Source organism: Cetorhinus maximus, chromosome 4, assembly GCF_964194155.1.
Source record: "Cetorhinus maximus chromosome 4, sCetMax3.hap1.1, whole genome shotgun sequence".
Classification (NCBI taxonomy): domain Eukaryota; kingdom Metazoa; phylum Chordata; class Chondrichthyes; order Lamniformes; family Cetorhinidae; genus Cetorhinus; species Cetorhinus maximus.
The window spans coordinates 139,291,935-139,309,424 of NC_135882.1; positions in this window are offsets into that span (position 1 = coordinate 139,291,935).

Sequence of the window (17,490 nt, forward strand, 5' to 3'; positions counted from 1 at the left end):
ATTATCCAACTAAACTTGATTCCAAACCTCTTAAGGTAGATATTAGGGCTGATGACCGAAAGCTTTGACAAAGATCTAGGCTTTAAGGAACATGAGGAGGAAGCAGAGTTTGAACCAATAACATCCTGACTCAGAAATTATGTTACCACTAAGCCAAGGTTGACATACACTGGTCCACTGTGTAGTCCAAAATGTTTTTCATTGGCTATAAACAAATGTGCATTAAATTGCATGCTAAGAACCACCTTAGCAGAAACGCCAAGTAGTAAACTTCAACTTTACTTGAAGCTGCTCAGTTGCACTGGACTGAAAGAGTTGCAATTGAGGAAATTCTGTTACTATTACAATTTCTGGCCCCAAATTTCCCCTACCAGGACCAGATCAACAAGAAGTGACTGGAATATTGAGAGATGTGATCTATCAATTGATTAATCCCGGTTGTTAGAATGAGTCCACTGTGCTAAACCTCGTGCACTAATCACTAAAACAATGAAAGCAACAGCAAGGGCTCCGGAAAGACTTATGCCGATTTTATAGGAGCTGAATTTCAAACCGAGTTGTGTGAGGGCCGACAAGATCAAAAGGCTAGTTAGTGCTCCAATCTAGTGGAACACAACAGCATACACTGTGACCGATATCCCCACCTAATAATACTGTAAATATCAATGCTACCATTTATGTATCTCTTTATCACATTCAAAGCATTGGAATTATATATCTTTCAAATGCATCTATTGTTGCAATATAGGCATATGTGGACAGTTATTCTGCGACACAAACAGTAATGAGCTAAGTGACAGTTAATTGTTTTCATAGAATCATGGAGTTATTGGAACTTATTGCACCAAAGTAGGCCTGCTATCCCTATGTTGACTCTTAGAAAGAGCAGTTGAGCTTAGTCCTACATCATTGCTTTTTTGCCCTTAACCCTGTAAGTTTTTCATCCTCAAGTACCTGGCTAACTCCCTTCTAAAATTATTTATGGACTTAGCTGCCATCACCTTTCCAGGTAGAGCATTCTAGATCTTGACAACTCTCTCAACTCCTCATCTACTCTCCAGATCGTTTGCCAATGATTTTGAATCTATGATCTCTATTTATTGAACCACTCGCCAAAGGGAATAATTTTTCTCCACTTAGTCAAAACCTCTCAATCATCTTGTAAATCTCTATTCAGTCACCTTTTAATTTTCTCTGTTCAAGGAAACAGTCTTGACTTTTCCAACATCTCCTCATAGCTGAAGTCCCTTATCCCTAGCATTCTGGTTAACCTCTTCAGTACTCTTTTGAACACTTTTACATCTTTCCTGAAGTGTAGTGTCCTGAATTGTCCACAATCCTCCAGCTGAGGCCGAACGAGTGCTTTATAGGATTCTATCATAATCTCTTTGTTTTTATCCCTTGATTTATAAACTGAAGTAAAACTTATCTGCTTTTTAACCACCTTATTAACCTGCCCTGTCACCTTTGAAGATTTGTGGATAGGAATGGGGATAATGGGGTGGGGGCAGAATTTTCCCAGCTAGGTGCAGGCAGTTTCGGATGCAGTCGGGTTGGGAAAGTCCCAGAAATGTATGTTGGATCAGGATCCCGATGTTATCCATCCTCTTATGGCTTTCCCTGACTATTGAAGAACACTATGGTGGCGGGAGAGCAATTAAGGCGGTTAAAAAGGCAACTGAGAGCCTTTTTAACCACAATTTCATCCTTTCCCAACAGCACAAGGCTTCCATGTTGTATCTGCACCTTGCCGAATACACAAAGGCGATTTTTACAGTGAAATTCAGTGAAATTGATGAGCTGTGAAGGTTTTGATCAGTTACATTGAGGAGGTTCAACCATGGCCATTGTAAGGCTGCTGTTCAAAGCACTTCTTCTCTCAGAGAGTGCTTTCACTGCTTGACAGGTGATTACTGACTTCTTGGAAGGTATTTCACCTGTCTAGCACTTCACTTATTTTCAGCTGCACTTCCCTGCTACCAACCTTCACCACAGCAGGGGAGCAGCTTAGGTAGTTCTAACTTGCAACTCTGCTTAAGGGCAAGAGCAGAAGACACACCACCAGCAACAGCTCTAGCAGCAACAGGGGCAACAACAGCAGCAGCACCAGCATCAGCACCAGTTGCCTTCTCCTCGGCCACATGTCCCTCCACAGGGTAGAGAGGATGAACATCTAGATGTAGCTGGAAGGGCGTGAGACCACAACACAGAATCTACAGGCAGGCGATCTGCCTGAGCACCAGCACTTGAAGAGTCATTTGGTAGTACAGAACTTGAATATTGCTGAAAAAAGAACCATGTCAAAACTTTTCATCTTGCACTCATCAAGACACTTCGCAAGAATATCAGTATAATGGGAAAACAACAATTTACATTGTGTGTGAAGAGAGTGCTGATTGGTTGGCAAGTGGACTCTGATTGATAGAGGCGTTGCCATGGAGAATGCACCAATGATGGTGGCTAACAGTTAACTTCCAAGCATTATTAGTGCAAATCTGGGACAATTCCGCCCATGGAATCTGTTTAATATTTCATGTGAAAGGCAGTATGCCCGACAATGCTGCACACTCCTCAGTGGGCTGAATGTTAGTCCAGATGTGTCAGCTGTTATGTTGGCAGTACCTCAATTCTAAGATACAAAGTTTGTGGGTTCAAGTCCCATTTCAGGTCTTGTGCATGAAAATCTAGGCTCACACTCCAGTGCAGCAATGTTGTCTCATTGTCTTTTGTACCACTAACCCATAAACCCTATCTCTGTACACTCTTTGGTGAAGAGGTATATTACTGAGGAGAGACCCCAATACCTCATATAATCTGGCTGGAACTTGCTAAAAAAAAGCTACATAAAGGATGGTAATATTCTGGGTTTATTCTTTTCCTTTAGGAAGAGTTATTTTTATTCATTCATGGGATGTGGGCATCGCTGGCTAGGCCAGCATTTATTTCCCATTCCTGATTGCTGTTGAGAAGGTGGTGGTGAGCTGTGTTCTTGAACTGCGGCAGTCCATGTGGTGTAGACAAGACCTTTAGATCTATTCACTGTCCTTAAGATTTGCTTCCTTGTTGACAATGAACACCTGGGAAGTATTCCTGATCCAGGATCATCCCAAAAGGGCTAGGATTATAATTCATTGCAAGTATGCTCAAGCTTTCCTCATAAGACAGCTACCAGATCCCAGGAATCAGCCTAGTGAACCTTCTCTGAACTGCCTCCAATGCAACTATAGCCCTCCTTGAATAAGGAGACCATAACTACACAATACTCCAGGTGTGGTCTCGCCAATGCCCTGTACAGTTGGAACAAGTCCTCTCTACTTTTATGCTCCACTCACCTTGCAACAATGGCCAATATTCCATTTGCCTTCTTAATCTGCATACTAACTTTTTGTAACTCATGTACCAGGACACTCAGATCCCTCTGTACTGCAACATTCTGCAGTGTCTCTCCATTTAAACAACATTCTGCTTTTCTAATCTTCCCACCAGACTTTAGGAATTTACCTCCCTGGCCACCTGCTCCCACTCCTGAGGATCTCCTCGCACCCCTTTCCCCACCGTGGAACTACAGAGGAGGATTTTTCAGATGCTGGGGTTTCCTGCCTCTCCATTCAAGTACTCGGTGGGGATCACAGCCATTTAATGTTCCTGAGCATTAATTGGTCAGAAATGGGACTTCCGTCTATCACTCAGGCAGAAATTCCACCTCAGAGAGCTGTTGGCCAATCTGATTTGCTGGCAGCTCTGTAGTCCCAGCAATGGCAGTGGGAGCAGTGGCCAGGACTGGGAATACAAGCAGTCCTAGATTCTAGTCCTGGAGTCCAGGACTAGGTCAGTATGGGAGGTCTCAATGCAGGAAGGGGAGGAGAGGCCATGGGGATGGGTAGAGGGGGTGTCTTGATCGAGGGACCGTGAGGTAGGGAGTACTCGTGGGGGGAAAATTACCCAGGGGAGGTGACCCCTTTCCTGCCTGAGGCCTGACTGAGCATGGTGATCTGCCAGGCTTCCCCCTGGCCCTGAATAATAATTGGACACTTAAGGGCTTCAATTAGGAGGAAGGTGGGCTGGCTGCCCTGGGCCTCACCTACCCATGTAAAATTGTGGACAGTTGGGCAGGCCACACAGGGAAAATTACGGGCCACCCTGCCTGTGAATCCATTGGTGGGAAACGGTAAACGATGAATCAATGCTCATCCATGTTGAACACCACTTGGAGGAAGTACTGAGGGCAGCAAGGTCGCAGAATGTTCTCTGGGTGGGGGGACTTCAATGTCCATCACCAAGAGCGGCTCAGTAGCACCATTATTGACCGAGCTGGCCGAGTCCTAAATGACATAGCTCCTAGACAGGGTCTGCGGCAGATGGTGAGGGAACCAACATGAGGGATAAACATACTTGACCTCTCCTCTGAAGCAGTCCATGTCCAAATGCAGTAAGACCTGGATAACTTCCAAGCTTGGGCTGACAAGTGGCAAGTAACTTTTGCGCCACACAAGTGTCAGGCAATGACCATCTCCAACCAGAGAGAATTCAACCACCGCCCCTTGATGTTCAATGGCATTACCATCACTGAATCCTCTACTATCAACATCCTGGGGGTTACCATTGACCAGAAACTGAACTGGACTAGCCATATAAATACTGTGGCTACAAGAGCAGGTCAGAGGCTAGGAATCCTGCGACGAGTAACTCACTTCCTGACTCCCCAAAGCCAGTCCACCATCTACAAGGCACAAATCAGGAGTGTAGTGGAATACTCCCCACTGGCCTCGGATGAGTGCAGCTCCCACAACACTCAAGAAGCTTGACACCGTCCAGGACAAAGCAGCCCGCTTGATTGGCACCACTTGCACAAACATTCACTCCCTTCAGCACCGACACACAGTAGCAGCAGTGTGTACCATCTACAAGGTGCACTGCAGGAATTCGCCAAGACCCCTTCGACAGCACCTTCCAAACCCACGACCACTGCCATCTAGAAGGACAGCAGATGCATGGGAACACCACTACCTGGAAGTTCCCCTCCAAGTCACTCATCATCATGACCTGGAAATATATCGCTGTTCCTTCACTGTTACTGGAATTCCCTTCCTAACAGCACTGTGCATGTACCTACACCACATGGACTGCAGTGGTTCAAGGAGGCAGTTCACCGCCACCTTCTCGAGGGCAATTAGGGATGGACAATAAATGCTGACCTAGTCAGTGAAGCCCACGTCCCATGAATGGATAATAAAATTATTTGCATGATGTCTCTCATGCTGTCCATTTCCATTACTAAGGCGTTCAGCATTGCAGTGTGGCCCTGGAACCCTATCTCTCCCTTGGCATTTCATTGTTTAGAATTGCAGTGATAGTGTTCTATAACAGCCCCCTGTAATTCAGTGCAGTTTCTCTTTAAGAGGGTGGACTGTATTTAAGAACAGATGGTGGGCTTCATCACATGCCAGAAACTGTTCAACCCCCGGCTGAATGCAGAGGCAGCCAGTAGCATGTGAGCTGCTTGGTCCAATGCTACTATCAAGTAAATGATGCGGCATCATTTACGTGCTGCTTCCTTCCACTGAACCAATATGGGCGGGTTGCAAATTATAACCCTGTTGCCCAGAAAATAGGGTATAACAACTCATAGTCCACAGTTTTTGATCCTGTTGCTTAAATAAATAATTCAGAATGGAATGGTATTGATTTTCCACTTATCATTTGCATGATACAGGTATGCATCAAGAAAAAAGATGAAAAATGATCTGTTTAGGCAGCAAGACTGGATCAATAACAGAGTGAGTTGGATGAGCATTTTCATATTTCCAAATTATTCTGTCCTATCAGGTTATCTCAGTTGGCTTTGGCACTGAGAAGAATATGTTTTAACCTTTAGTTAATTGGCTTCTTGGGCCTTTAGCTATTTATTGTCATGGGAAATTGTTAAATGTCAGGTATTTATTGCTCAATAAAACCTTGACAACCTTTGAGTATCCAAAGTGTAACAACCATTAAATTTTAATTACTGATGTTGTGAGCTGATTGAAACTTCCTCCCACAAGGCACTGGTAAATTACTACCTTAATATCAATGTATTTGTATCAGACAGATTGGGCCCATTTTAAAATGAGGATGAAAACATAACGTGCGATCCCTAAGGTGAACATTCAACCTGAGGAGTAAGGGGATGCTGCTGGCCCAGCCTACTTGGTGAATGGGTGGTAATCGTGGTATGGTGCCATTTATTGCAGAGGGGGGGGGGACTCCAGAGGTGATCACAGCGGGGTGGGGGTAGGGAGGTGCTCTGGTTGGGTGGGGGGTGGGTGGGGGGTGGGGGGTGGGTGTGGTATCTGAGTGTGATTGGGGCAGATGGAAGGAGCCCGAACTCAGGGAGGACCAAAGATTCCTTGGGAGCCCTGGAAGAGTAATTCTGCCCCTCCTGACCCCCAAGGAAATCTAAAATTAAATCTTAAAACTTACTTTGCTAAACCTCTTCTGACCAACATTCTGCCCCCAGCCAAAACCACATATTAGCCAGATTAACTCAATACATTGCTGCTTGTGGGATCTTACCTTGTACAAAATGGTGTTACATCTGTCTAAGTAATACCTTGCTGCATTTCAAAGTGATTCATTATTTGTGAAACATTTTGAGATGTTTCTGAGAGTAGTAATAAGGCTCTAAACAAATGCAAGTGTCTCTTTTCATCCTTATTCATTCATTCATGAACATCAATCATAATTAACATCCGTAGCTGAAACAAACATACAGACAAAGGTTAGTGTTGTATGACATAACGAAGGATGTGTACAGGTGCAGTGCCTGGTATGAACAATTATCCAATTTTAGTTCCAATGATGTGTAACCACTGCTGTCAGAAATAATAATTTGTTTAGGTACTCCTAGGGAATTTCTAATTCAGACCTTAGAATAGCATTAGAGGTGGGTGTCCCCATCAACAGAAAGCTATCCTGCCATACCACCTCTCCTTATTGTTCTATTGCTTCCTTACATAACAATCATATATGCGAGAGAGAATGCTTCATTTTGTGAAGTGACTTGAAGTTTCCAATATGATAAAGTGCTGCAAAATGCATTTTGTTTTCTTTATTCTTTCATGGGTTGGAGGCAGAGTGGTTGCCAATGATAGGAGTCTAGCCCTGAGGATCTGATTGCAGTGTGGAAAGAAGTTCAAAGACCTCACACAAAGAATCACGGTTAGTGAATACATCTTCAAATGCCATAGCCCACCAACCACACCACCAGTTCCCACACACTGCTCAAAGCACCATACCCCTTTATTTATCAATTACTTCTGATAGATAACATTCATTGCCTAACTTTACCATGCACTGCTGCAAGCATTGCATCCATATCTCACAGATTGTACAACTTCCAGCTATTCAACCATCATAGACACATCAACCAAACACATTGTGCTCACTTACTGACACACGTCCTCTCTCTTACATGACAATGTGGTGCTCAATCGGAGGCAGCACCTAACTGACAGGACACAGTATAGCTGCATCACCTTACCCCCTTCAAGGAGAGAGTTCTTGCTATCACTGGAACAGCCATGACTAAGTTTGTGACCAGTGGCCAAAGCGATAGAAGATGAAGATATGTTCATATCAAATCCTCCTTCTCACATCCCACTTCTTTCTCATGCCACAACCTCCTCTGATTTACAAGCTATAGATGGTGTAAGAATTCTCTTCTTGCTTTTCCCTCCTCCCCTCACCATATTCCTCCCCTTGTGCCTTTCTCAGTTCAAACTGCAAAGGACTGCAATCAGGCCAGGGAGTAATGGAAGAGAAAGAGGTGGGAGAACAGGAAGATATGTAAAAGAAATGCCATCACTCACTCTTGCACTCATAGCTACCATCTCAGATACTGACACTATGCATACCTTAGAGAATATCTTAGAAGTGGAATCAGCACGCGGTGTGTCACTGGGCATTGGACATCTAGGTGCTGCAGGGGAAATCATGCATCTCAGCTTACTGCCATATAAGCTCAGCCTGTTCTCATGCAAGGTCAGCTTGTTGCCATGCAGACTCAGACTGCTGCTTACATTGCTGCATATAACAGTGTGCAAAAGGGTTTGCATGATGTCACAGCAGTCAAGCAAGTTGTCCTCCAACATATTACTAGGATTGCTAAGGCAAGGGCCAAGGGGAGTAGCAATGGTGCATGGAGCACAAACCCACTGTGCTTTCTTGGGATAACAGCATTTGTTCTCTCACCCCTACTAGTTCCCCTGCTGTTGTCTGTGAGCCAGCCAGCTCACATTGCTGGCACCCAAGCTGAGGCGGTTTAGTCTGAAGTCGGCCCTCCTAGGGCCACAACTGCTCATTATCATCCTTCAAGGTCATCTGCATTTGCCCCATTGAAAACAGCAGCCTTCGACCAGGCACATTGCAGCCACCAGAGTGGTACTGTGCTTTCAGGATAGTGGGCATTCTCCAAGTTGAATTTCTTAATGTGCTCACAAACCAATTGGATTTTCAGGATGCTGTAGCCCTTGCAGTTCCTCTATTGCTCCCATTGGCATGGTTGGCTCATGAAGCCATGTGTATGCAGTTCATGAAGTCCTGCGCCATTTGGAAGTCACTAACCTTGCGAATCCACATGCCCCTTTCATCCTACTGTATCCTCCTTAGGGAGAATGAAATCGTCCCCTCTCCTGTGCCCTGAGCGGCTGTGAGCTCCCTGATGCACCTATGAAGAGCAAGCTGAGAGATGTTACTGATGTTGCCTCTGCCTGGATGAACCCAATGCTATGCTACCTTCATCGTGACTGGGAAATGTGTCCTTGCCCTGCTTTGAGATTCTTAGTTTGCGTGAAGGAGGTGGCACAACTCTGTGACTATCTCCTTGGTGAAACATATCCCCTTGTAACTTGGTGAGTCACCCTTTAAATAGCCCCAAAACAGGGTCAGCAACTGCAAAACCTTTATCATTTCAGATGTGGTTAACAAAGACACTGCCTGCACATGTGTTGACAAAAGTTGATATCTTGGTGTTGCATTAACCTGTTCAGTTATGCTACATCATGATAGTGTCCATTCAAGGTCTTCAGGTACATACAGGGGGTGCCCCTACCTGTGAAATTCCAATTCAGTAAAGGTACCCAGGGGCTGCGCAGGAAGCAATGTGCAGCACAACATGCATTAGGTAAGCTGCAGTAGGCGTTCATAGCTGTGCTCAATTTTGGACCTATAGAATTTGGTTTGAAAATGCCGCATACATTTACATTACAAGTCGTGATGTTGACTGACCGTTGATATGTGCTTCCCTTAGTTTTTGGACAATTTCCAAACCGACTACTGGCAGTAAGATCCACTCCAGCGATTTCTCCTCCCGACATTGCCAGAGCAAACAGCTCTTCTAGAATCTTTATATAGCCATAGGATGCATCTCTTCAATCAGAGGTCATCCTTCCTCCCAAACTCTGCCTCGGAGTTCACAGAGAACTCACAGCCTTGTTCTCTCTGCTGACCCTGTCACCCTATGAGACCTCTCTCTCTCTTTTCTGTCCAAAAAGTGAAAGGCTCAAAGTCTGTCCACAGTTAGCCCAGCTGCTCTTGCCTTTGTTGTCAGGTGTGAATGTTTGGCACTTTGCTCCCAGTCAAGCTAAGCCTCCTGTCCACATGGTAACCAAACAGCTGAACCAGGCTTGTTGTCGGGCAGAATTCAAAGCAGATCACATGACCCTCTTCATTCCTCCATTTTACCTTGAATTAAAAAGGCAGTTTCAAAATATAATCATCCTATCAAATCTTGCAAAAGATTTGCATTTTTATAGACCCTTTCACAACCTCGGGTTGTCCAAATTAAGTACTTTTGAAGTGCAGACACTGTTGCAGGATACACAACAGCTAATTTCCCCACAGCAAAGTCCCACAAACACCAGTGAGATGAATGACGAAGCCATTTGCTTTAGTTATTGGCTGAGGGGAAAATGTTAGCTAGGTTACCAGGGAGAACTCTATTGCTCCTCCTCAAATAATGTTGTGAGATCTTTTGAGTCCACCTGAGAGAGCAGAGAGCGCCTCGCTTTAACATCCGAAACATGGCACCTCTGATAATGCAGCACTCCCTCAGTGGTGAACAGAAATGCCAGCATAGAATTTGGGCTCAAATGTCTGGAATGGGGCTTCATATTTATGAATGGAATAAATTAAGGTGGTGGGAGATGTGGATCTAAACAGAAAGTCCGCTGTCACGTGCTGCAATTTGACTTTGCAAAAGAAACTGGACTTCAATCTCTGATCGAAGAGATGCATCATATGGCCATCTAAAGATTCTGGAAGATCTTTCTGCCCTGGCAATGTTGGGAGGAAAAATTGCAGGAGTGGATTTTACAGCTGGTAGTCACGAAACCTAAGGGAAGCACATTTCGATGGTCAGTCAACATTACAACTCGGCGAAATGGGGATACATGAACCCATTGGAAGCCTATAAAGACTGTAATCCAGTGAAGAGCATGTTGTATGCGGGCATGGGGTTATCGGTCACATTAAAGTATTTTTTGAGGGATATCTTTTCTATTGTTTAGAGTTTTAGTTGCCTACTAGAACAATAGAACCATAGAACACTACAGCACAGAAAAACAGGCCATTCAGCCCTTCTAGTCTGTGCCGAAATATTATTCCGCTAGTCCCATTGACCTGCACCCAGTCCATAACCCTCCACACCTCTCCCATCCATGTATCTATCCAATTTATTGTTAAAACTTAAGAGTGAGCCCGCATTTACCACGTCAGATGGCAGCTCGTTCCACACTCCCACCACTCTCTGAGTGAAGAAGTTCCCCCTAATGTTCCCACTAAACCTTTCCCCTTTCATCCTAAAGCCATGTCCTCTTGTGTTTATCTCTCCTAATCTAAGTGGAAAGAGCCTACTCGCATTTACTCTGTCTATACCCCTCATAATTTTGTAAACTTCTATCAAATCTCCCCTCATTCTTCTACGCTCCAAGGAATAAAGTCCTAACCTGTTTAATCTTTCCCTGTAACTCAACTCCTGAAGACCCGGCAACATCCTAGTAAATCTTCTCTGCACTCTTTCAATCTTACTGATATCCTTCCTGTAGTTTAACTAGGTAATGTTTTATGTGGTTGCTTTTAGTTTGCTTGTTACAGTAAAAGTGTTAAACTTAAAACCTTGTCATGCCTTTAAGTCAGTCACTGGGAATTGAAATACGTTTTTAAAAGTTATCAGTCTCGACGGTGTATATATATATATATACATATTATATATATTACATATACTATATATATGCATCCACTTCAAGTTCTCATGTATTCATGATAATCAGTAGTTTCTAGTCTACTGGAGATGACTAAATTTGTTATGTTTTCTGAGGTTCTACTTAAGCCAAGTTTTTGGTTTCTTTCATAAATTCTGCTTGTTGGTCCCTGGAGGTCATCCTTAATTTAGCACAATGCTGAGACTGCCAGCCAAACTCAGCTTGTTTGTGCAGTGACTTCCTAACTTGGCGCCTGTATATTTGGCATCCAATGATATCTCCATCATTGTATCCAGCATTAAAATGGTGCTTTTACAAAGTGTAAAGACAAAGAGTTTGACACAGCAGCAGCCCGAACAAGATGAGGGCCATGTGTTTGTTCCAACTTCAGTATTTTAAAATTTAAAAGAAGTATTGAAGGCAGAATTCAGTCTTCCTGAACTCATTTCTGTACAATTAAAAAAATCAATAACAGCCATAAGATTATCAAGAGATCTCTGGAAAAGAGGTGTTTAATTGTGGCAGTAATAGCAAAAGCTTTCTTTTAAGCTACGTCAAAAATCAAAAGACCATAAAGGGTTATATAGGGATATTAAGGGATAATACAGATAAAAGCAAAATACTGCTGGAAACCTGAATTAAAAACAGAAAATGCTGGAAAAACTCAGCAGTTCTGGCAGCATCTGTGGAGAGAGAAACAGAGTTAACATTTCGAGTCTTTATGACTCTTCTTCAGATCTTATTTCCCACAGCCCTTAATTATTTTCCCCTTAGGTAGTTAGCCAACTCTCTTTTGAAACCCAGAGGGAAAAAACAGTTCGGACCAGTACTCTTATTTCCTAGTTTTTACTGGTGTTCTATTTTAAAGTATACAAGACCAGTTTGGACCAGTATTCTTATTTCCCGGTTTTTACTGTTTTTTCCTTCTGGGAAGCTTCAATTCAATCTTCTTCCAGCACATTCTCAGCCACTGCATGCCAGTTCTTAAACAGTTACTGTGTAAAGAAGTTTTTCTTCATATTGCTGTTGCTTCTTTTGCAAATCACCTTAAATCAGTGGCCTCTGGTTCTTGATCCTTTCACCAATTGGAACAGTTTCTCCTGCCACTCTGTCTAAATCCTTCATGATTTTGAACACCTCTGTCAAATTTTGTCTTAATCTTCTCTTCTCCAAGGAGGACAGCCTCAGTTTCTCCAATCTATCCATGTGACTGAAGATCCCTGAAATCAATCTTGTGAATCTTTATTGCAAACTCTCGAATGTCACTTCACATCCTTCCTAAACTTTGGTGCCCAGAATTCGATACAATATTCCCATTAAGCCGAATTAGTGTTTGATGAATGTTCATCATAACTAGTTTATGGCAGAGTTGCTAAATGGTTCTTTCTCATGACTCTATACTCCCATAGATGTTGCTTATTTTCCATAGGAGTGGTGCTCAGCATTAAATAAGATTACTACTATAAAAATAGATAATGTTATCTTGGATAGATTAGGGAAGTTCCAGACCCAGGTCCAGTTAAAATCCAACTGAAGGTGATATAAGAGATGGATCAGGTAATCTGTTAGCCCTTTGATGGTATTTTAGATAGTTCATAAAATCAGGGATAATTTCCTCAGACTGGGAGCTAGCTCATATATTTTATCCCTCAGTCCTCCCTCACATTTCTTCCATATATATTTTATATATTTTTTAAAGAACCCAGATAAATCAGAAGCAGGAATTCAGCCTCACATCCATTATTTGGAAGATGCTAGAATGGATGATAAGAAATGCCGTATTAATCACTAGGAAAGGGAAGAGACCATTAGAAATTCTTAACATGGCTTCTGGAAACAACAAAAGATCCTGCCTACCAAATTTGACAGTGCTTTTTGAGGAAGTTGTTAAGGTAGCAGATGAGAAAAATCCTGTAGACATTGCCCAGCTTTGAAAGCCTAACATAAGGCACTTCATATTAGGTTACTTCACAAAATAGAGTCTTGCAGTTTCAGTAGAAATTTGAAACATTAAATTAAGAATTGGTTCCAATTCTGAAGTCAAAAGCTTATAGTTTTGGGCTGTGGGTCAGCTTGGAGACAGGTGACTAATGAGAGCCCCCAGAACTTGATCCTAAACCTACTAATCTTCACGATTTTTTAAATGTCTTGGACAGAGGTGTTGGGGGTACAGTGAGTAACTCTGCAGATCATACCAAAAGACAATACAGGAGTGTAAACAAATGAAAAAAAAAAGATGAGCTCAAAGAGTGGGCTGCGCACCAATAAATGTAATATTATGCATGTTTGGAGGGCCAACTTAGCACATGTATAAAGAGCATCAAAGAGGTTGAGAGAGAAAAGGATCTTGGTGTTATGTGTACAGATCACTAAATAATCATAACCAATATAGAGGAACTGTAGTTAAAGCTAATAAGGTACTGGGTTTTCTTAATACAACCCACTCAGCATAACTCAAATGTCATCATTTGGGCACGATACTCACCGCCGGAAAGACCACATACAAAGATACATATGAACATACGACCAAGGAGCAGGATTAGGCTCCTTAATAAGATCATGGCTGATCTGATAGTAACCTCAAATCTGTATCCTGCCTACCCTCGATAGCCTATCACCCCCTTGCTTACCAAGAATCTATCCACCTCTGCCTTAAAATACTCAAAGACTCTGCTTCCACCGCCTTTCGAGGAAGAGAGTTCCAAAGACTCACGACACCCTGAGAGAAAAAAAAAATTGCCTCATCTCTGTTTTAAATGGGTGACCCCTTATTATGAAACAGTGACCCCTAGTTCTTGATTATCCCACAAGAGGAAACATCTTCTCCACATCCACCCCGTCAAGACCACCCAGGATCTTATGTGTTTCAATCAAGTCACCTCTTACTCTTCCAGCAGATATAAGCTTAGTCTATCCAACCTTTCCTCATAAGACAAACTGCCCATTCCAGGTATTAGCCTGGTAAACTTCCAATACATTTACATCCTTCCTTAAATAAGGCAACCAATGTTGCACACAGTGCTCCAGATGTGGTCTCACTAGTGCTCTGTATAACTGAAGCATAACCTCCCTACTTTTGTATCCAATTCCCCTCACAATAAATGATAACATTCTATTAGCTTTCCTAATTATTTGCTGTACCTGCATACAATTCATGCAATAAGACACCCAGATCCCTCCGCATCTCAGAGCTCTCACCATTTTGATAATATGCTTCTCTTTTATTCTTCCTGCAAAATTGGACAATTTCACATTTTCCCACATTGTACTCCATTTGCCAGATCTTTATCCAATCACTTAACCTATTTATATATTTTTGTAGCCTCCTCATATCCTTTTCACAATTTACTTTTCTACCTATCTTTGTGTCATCAGCAAATTTGGCAACCATCCCATCCATCCCTTCATCCAAGTCATTTATATAAATTATAAATAGTTGAGGTCCCAGCATTGATCCTTGTGGCACACCACTCGTTACATCTTGCCAACCTGAAAAAGACCCATTTATATCTACCCTCTGCTTCCTGTTAGCTAGCCAATCTTCTGTCCTTGCCAATATGTTACTCCCTAAACAATGAGCTTTTATTTTCCGCAATCACCTTTGATGTGGCACTGTATCTAAAATCTAAGTACAGTACATTCACCGGTTCCCCTTTATCCACAGCACATGTTATTTCCTCAAAGAACACCAATAAGTTGGTTAAACATGATTTCACTTTCACGAAACCATGTTGACTCTGCCTGATTACCATGAACTTATCCAAGTGCCCTGCTATAGATTCTTTAATAATAGCTTCTAACATTTTTCCTATGACAGATGTTGAGCTAACTGGCCTGTAGTTTCCTGCTTTGTGTCTCCCTCCCTTTTTGAATAATGGAGTTACATTTGCTACCTTCCAATCTACTGGAACCTTCCCTGAATCTAGAGAGTTTCAGAAAGTTAAAACCAACTGTCTTACTAGCCACTTCTTTTAAGACCCTAGGATGAAGTCCATCAGGACCTGGGCTGTCAGCCCGCAGCTCCAACAATTTACTCAGTACCACTTCTCTGGTGATTTTAATTTTCCTGGGCTCCTCCCTGCCTTGCATTTCCTGACTTATAGCTGCTTCTGAAATGTTCCTTGTATCATCTACAGTGAAATGAGTACTGTGCCCTGTTTTAATCCCCCTACATAATGGGTGACAAAATGGCTTTGGAAAAGATCCAGAAGAGAGATGCAAGCACAATCCATAGCTTAAAGAAACTGCCACTCAGATAGGCTCAAGGGCCTTGGATCAGCTTAATCTTAATGATGATCTTTCAGAGACCTATATAATAATTAAAGACCTTGTTATGATCAGGGGAGGAGAGGTCAAATGGCTCCTCTCTTTTCCTACTCCTCATTTGATTGCAACAGTTTTATTTTAAAAAAGGATATGTTTGCCAATTCAGTAAGTGTTTAAATGTTTACGTGCTGAGTACCCAGGTGATTGTCTGGATGCTTTGCTAATGGGTAGGAGATAGCCCCATTTACACTCCTTCAGGCAATTGTTCCTGGTGCGACTTCACAAACAAGGTGTCTCCAATTCAATGGCTTTGGAATGTAGAAGGTACAATGATGCAAATGTGCAGCCATTTTTGACTATGATTTCAAGTCATTGGAATGTGGCTTTAGTCTTTTTAAAATAATCAATTAGTTGCTTCCAGCCAGTAAATTCATAAAGTTATTTTTTACAAAGCATTGGCATCATAGCGCCTCCCTATCAGGCACCAATGAAATGCTACAATGCTAATAGTTCATTACAAGGTTGTTCAAAAAAACATAAACACACATGAATAATCAGACGCTTGTCCCTACAACCAACCCTCCCCCCCCAACTTCTCCTCCCCCGCCCCACCTTAAACCAGCTTATATTTCACCCCTCTCCTAACTTTACTCAGTTCTGTTGAAGGGTCATGAGGACGCGAAACGTCAACTCTTTTCTTCTCCGCCGATGCTGCCAGACCTGCTGAGTTTTTCCAAGTAATTCTGTTTTTGTTTTGAATAATCAGACACCCAGTTATCAACCTTACAATGCTACAGCTCTGCTCTGTTTACTTTCAAATTTCTCATCACCCTCTTTAGATGAGGCACAATTCTAATTAGATCTCTTTTGTGGCTGGGGTCTGGCTTAAGAAGGAGTTGTTTCAGAATACTGATGCCGTCTGGCTCTTTTCCCTTTTAAATCCCTGTTAGGTATCATGTAAAGGGTGTGCATTTTCACTAACATTTGGTGGTAATGCTCTGGTAATGCCAGACACACAGGGCAGGACTTTCTGGCCCCACCCACTGCAGGGAACATCTACTCCCACCGAAAGTCAATAGACTTTTGGCTGGGCCGCCGAATTTCCCAGGGCCGGAAAATCCCAGTCACATTCTTTTTTGAGTTTTAGATTTAGTAGGAACTCAGGTCCAACTCTGGAGTTTTGAAGAGGTAAAATTCACAGGCTGTTGTGAACAGGACTTCTCAGCTCCCAGGCTTCCACCATGCAAATTTTTGTTAATGTATGTTTGCACTTTTTATAAAATTCTTAATTTGTTAATTACTGTGTCCACAACCCATGGGTTTAACAGTTTGGTTTCTGGTATATTGATAAATCTTATTACTAGGGTGACCATGGGTGATAAAATGTTTTTAAGCCCCAGTGAGGCATCTGGGTTCTCCTCCTGCACTTTGTCTTTAGTGTGGTCTGAAGCTGAATTGCTGGGTTTAGTTAGAGTTGAATTTGGAACTCAACAATTTGATTCTCCAGTGGGTAATTCCACATTGATTTCTCTTGTATTTCCTTTGCCATTTCCATAAGTATGTTAATCTCAGGGCATATTATTTTGCCTATTATTTTGCCTTTTTCCTTTTCGTTGGAACTGGGTTCTCCCCAGCCTCACACCCGCAAGCTGCCCCATGGTCTCTGGGACACATGCTGCCTGAAAGTGGTTGCCCAGCTACTGTTGCAATCCTCTGTGGCACGTCAACTTGGTAAGGCATCTCCCTTACTGTTGGCCTGTTTGGGAAATTTTCTGGTCCCTCTTTAAGTCCCCAGAGAAGGTTTCTGTCAACCACATCTCTGTTGCATTTTCTGCAAGATCTGATGCTTTTATTTCGGTGTCTTTGCTTTTCTGTGGCTCTATTTTGGCCTCTTTAAACTCTATGGGCTCTATCCTGTCCCCTTTAAATTCTGTTGGCTTCCCATTAACCTCCTTCGTCCTTATGGGCTCTACTGTTTCCTGTGGGA